Source organism: Capsicum annuum, chromosome 7 (assembly GCF_002878395.1).
Source record: "Capsicum annuum cultivar UCD-10X-F1 chromosome 7, UCD10Xv1.1, whole genome shotgun sequence".
NCBI lineage: Eukaryota > Viridiplantae > Streptophyta > Magnoliopsida > Solanales > Solanaceae > Capsicum > Capsicum annuum.
The window spans coordinates 211,737,414-211,742,411 of NC_061117.1; the positions used below are offsets into that span (position 1 = coordinate 211,737,414).

Consider the following 4,998-nt stretch of genomic DNA (forward strand, 5'->3'; position numbering starts at 1 on the left):
TTCTAATGCTCAACTACAGGGCTACCAGTAAACTTGCTCAAAGTTCCTACTGCATAACCAATATCTGGCTAGTTTAATGCTAGGATCAAATGGTGTAGGACCAGGCTTGTCGTCAAAATGACCAAACCTCTTTAGAACCTTCTCAATATAACTTTATTGAGTAAGATTTAAACCACTTTCCGATCTTACAATTTTGAGGCCTAAAATTACATCAGTTTCTCCAAGATTTTTCATTTCAAACTGAGAAGCAAGAAAATATTTTGTTTCTTTAATCTTTCGATATCAATTTCAAAGATCAACATGTCATCTTCATAAAGACATATTATAACACCAGAATTTTCTTGAAATTTACTAAATATGCAAAAATCTCTACCATTGATTAAGTAGCCATTAGAAATCATAACTTTTCTAAATTTATCATGCCATTATTTTGGAGCTTGTTTTAATCCATAAAGAGATTTAAGAAGTTTACAAACTTTACGTTCTTGACTAGGATTGACAAATCCTTCTGGTTATTTCATGTGAACTTCTTCGTCTAGATCTCCATTCAGGAATGCAGTTTTCACATCCATCTGATAAATCACAAGACCATGAATTGTTGCTAGAGCAATCAAGAGATGAATAGAGGTCATTCGAGCTACAGGTGCAAAAGTATCAAAATAATTAATATCTTTCAATTGAGTAAAACCTTTAGCTACCAAACGAGTTTTGTACCTATCTAAAGTGCCATTGAATTTCATTTTTTCCCTAAAAATCCATTGGCAGCCAATTGGTTTACATCCAGGAGGAAGATCTAACAATATTCATGTATTATTAGATAATATATAATGCATTTCATCATCAATGGCTTCACGCCAAAATGGAGCACCATGTTAAGACATAGCTTCAGCATAACTTTCAAGATCTTTTTCAACCAAATAAGCTTGAAAATCAGGTCCAAAGTCTATTGATTTGGTTGATCTTGAACTATGTCTTGGTTGACTTTCTTCCAATGGCTCAACTATTTTACTTTTAAGAGGAGAAATAGAAGAACTTGAATCTTGTTCAAAAGAATTTTTTTTGTTGGGATATATATGCTCAAAAAAGTTAGCATGTAAAGATTCAATAATTGTGTGAGGAATTGGGGTCTCAAAATTTAAAATTCTATAAGCCTTACTGATTTGTGAATAACCAATAAATACACAATCTACTCCTCTATAGCCAATCTTGATTAAATATTGATTTGGTAATCAAACATGAGCCAAGCAATCTCATACTTTAAAATAATTTATTATTCCAAAGTTCATATGGAGATGCATCATGGTTTCTGGAAGTAATTCTATTTAAAATATGACATGTTGAAAGCAAGGCTTCAGTCCACAAATTTTCAGATATACCAGATCCATAAAGCATAGAATTAACCATTTCTATGAAAGTCCTATTTTTTCTTTCTGCTACACCAATTTGTTATGGTGTATAGGACATGGTCAATTATTTTTCAATGCCTTCTCTCTCACAAAAATCAATAAAATCTGCCTTTAAGTACTCTCCACCTCCATCAGATCTAATTGACTTAATTTTCATACTCAATTTATTTTCAACTTCTGCTTTATATGTTTTGAAAGTCTCAAATGTTTAATCTTTTATTTTCAATGGAAATACATAAGTATATCTTGAGTAGTCATCAATAAAATTGATAAAATACCTCTTTCCATGACGTGACAAATAATTCATCTCACAAATATCACTGTGGATTAATTGCAAAAGTGTGGAAGTCCTTTCAACTGTCTTAAAGGGCTTCTTTGTAATCTTGCATTTACTACAAGTAAGACACTTAGTAGTATGATTCTTTACACAATCTTTGATTAATCCATTATTCACCATAAGTTGAATGGATCTAAAATTCACATGTCCCAAACGTTCATGCCATAAGTCCAGAGACTCCACAACATTAGCAGAAATATTTTCATTTTCAATATTGAGTTTAAACATTCCATTTGCAACATAACCTTTTTTGACAAACATGTCATTTTTAGATAAAATAAACTTATCTGACTCAAAAACTATTTTAAAACAATGCTTCGAAAGAAGCGCACCTGACATCAAGTTCTTTCAAGTATCAAGAACATGCAATACGTCCATCAATGTAACTATCTTTCCGGAACTAAACTTCAGTTCAACAGTTCCTTTTCCCATAACTTTAGTAGAGGATGAGTTTCCCATATATACAATTTTACCATCCCCTACTAATTCATAAGTCTTGAAAGAATCTCGGTTACCTGATATGTGACAAGTTGTACCGGCATCTATCCACCATTTCACTTGATCTTCCGCTGTAAATGCTTTTGTGACTATTGTCACAAGATCATATTTTTTATTTTTATTTGTTTTTATTTATTCTTTTGAATTTGATAATTCTACAATCACGCGCATAGTGACCAACTTTGTGACAATGATAGCATTCACTAGATTTAAAATTGTCACCATTACGCTTGAAATTTGTAGTTTTCTTTGCCTTTGAAAAATTCTTATTTTCTGATTCCTTCTTGTTTTATTTTTCTTCAACCATATAAGCTTTCATGACAGGTTCCTTCAAACTATTATTATCGCGCCATCGTATCTCTTGTTCAATTTGCAAGTGTTGCAACAATTGTTCAAGAGTCAAATCTTTCTTTTTGTGTAAGAGTTTGCTTCGGTACTCTTTCCAAGATGGAGGAAGTTTTGATACAATAGCACCAACATGAAAGTTTTCATCAAGAGCAATTTCAGATATAGCAATTTTATTAGCTGTAAGTTGGAATTCTTGTAATTTTTCAGTGATTGACTTGTCATCAACCATTTTGAACTCCATATAATTTGAAACGAGAAATTTCTTAGAACTTGCCTCTTCTGCTAAATAAATAGCTTGAAGAGTGTCTCATATCTCTTTAGCATATTTGCATTTAACATAATATTGATCATAATATTTGTTGGACATTCCTCCAAGAATATAATTCTTGCACAAATAATCATCATATTTCCATTTGGTAATTTGTTCTTTAATCAAAGTAGCCTCACCAGATGCTACCTCAGAACCAGGACCATTACGACAAGGTTCTTCAAGAACATATGCCAACTTTAATCGTCTTAAAAAGAATTCCATCTTTCCACGCCATCTAGGAAAGTCTTTGCCATCAAATTTTTTAAAATTAGGATTAGGCAAAGATGGAATACAATTTGATACAAGAAATTCAAAATAAAACTTGCTTGTCTTAGAGGCACTATAATAAGCTTCTTGAAGATAGTTGGAGTATCTCCCACGAGCAAACAGGAGAACTAATGACAACTCTATCTTCGGGATTCAACTAAGCCACAAAACAAGTAGCATTCAAGAATGTTGCTCTTCTATTCTTGAATTGGTGATTTCACCATTTGATCAATGTCTCTCAAGTGTTTTTCAAGGGGAAAGTAGTTTTGAGTGCATTTTCTTTTCCAAACAAAAGAAACACTATTTATAGGGTAAAATTTTCATGCAAGTGAAAAGTATTAATTAAGCAATAGTTAATAGGTTCATGAACAAAAATTATCTTTCTTTCAAGTTTCAAGAACCTAAAACGTAAATGAATTTACAATTGTTAATGCATTTGTAACTCAAGATGCATATTTTTCAATTGTAATTTCACATTCATTTTCTTTGTAACTCAAAATGCATTTGTTTCAATATTAATTGAAACATAAAAAAACTTTAAACCAATGCACTTGTTCCAAAAAATTGATTGAAACATAAACTTCAGTAATAACATGGACATCGTCATCAGCTTGGGACCGATCCAAATTCTTTCTCCCACACAAGAGCTCCAAGAGCACAATCCCAAAGGCATACACATCAACTTTCTCAGTGATTTCTGACCTCAACCATTCAGGGGCTGATTATCCTGGTGTTCCTCTCATTCTAGTAACCACTCTTCTTTTGTCTTTCTCAATTAGTTTCGAAAATCCAAAATCAGATATCTTAGCATTAAAATTTTGTTCTAATAGGATATTCTGTGGTTTAACATCCAAATGAATTATCTTTTTGGTTGCATTCATCATGAAGATAAGCTAACCCTTTGGCAATATCTGATATTATCCTTTGTCTTGTATGCCATGTAAGCCCATTTTTTTTGCTTTCCATGCATAATCCACCTAGCCAATGATCTCCTATGAGTTTTACCAAATTGACTTGGTGAATGCTACCAACTATCTTTACTTCTGTTAAGAATGAATCCTTTATTTGACCTAGGCCATCCAGATGCTTCATTTCTATTTTGGTACCATTACTCAGTTTTCCTTCATATACAAAGCCAAATCCTCCTTCCCCGAGCTTTCTGCTGAAATCTTCAGTAGTTATTTTCAATTCATTGTAAGAGAATCGAGTTAGGATTCTGGGTAAGAGTGGTGCAAGATCCATATAATCCACATCCTAGCTGGATCCTGTCCTCTTTTTAGAAATAAAAGAGATAGCTGAGAGAATCAAAATTATCCCGAACAAAGCAGCAAAAATAGATCCTATTTTTACTGTGAAAGACTTTGTTTTCTGTCTAGGGAAAATGACTGGTTACTTTGAGGTACTCTGCACCTTAAGAAATACTGTTGTGTCCACTTTTTCCTCATTGTCTACAAGAGAGAAAACTTCATTCAGCAACAAACAGCTTCCTCTTCGAGGGCCATCCTGATTATATCTGAAAACAACAGCTTTGCAGGAACAGTAATTCAAACATGCCCTTTAGCAATCTTCTAACTTTTTCCCCTCAACCCAAAATATTCTCGATCTTAGTGCATGTTGAAGTCCAATACAAAATATTGTTGGGTTCAAATCCGAGATGGCGTCATGCGGAAGATATTAGTTTGCAAACCATGAGATGATAATTCAAACGAAACATAAAGCAATACTAAATGATTTGGACAAACGACCTACATATTAAAAATAAAATTGAAAAACCTAAAACCTATTGGAGAAATCTCCTCCTTAACAAAAAGTTTTAAAGACTACATTGTAGA

At 32.6% G+C, this 4,998-nt stretch overlaps 1 pseudogene; it reads right to left on the reverse strand.

Annotated features, from left to right (window-relative positions):
* Window positions 1-3,681: 3,681 nt before the first annotated feature.
* Window positions 3,682-4,408, reverse strand: LOC124885889 (annotated as a pseudogene).
* Between the last annotated feature and the right edge of the window lie 590 nt (window positions 4,409-4,998).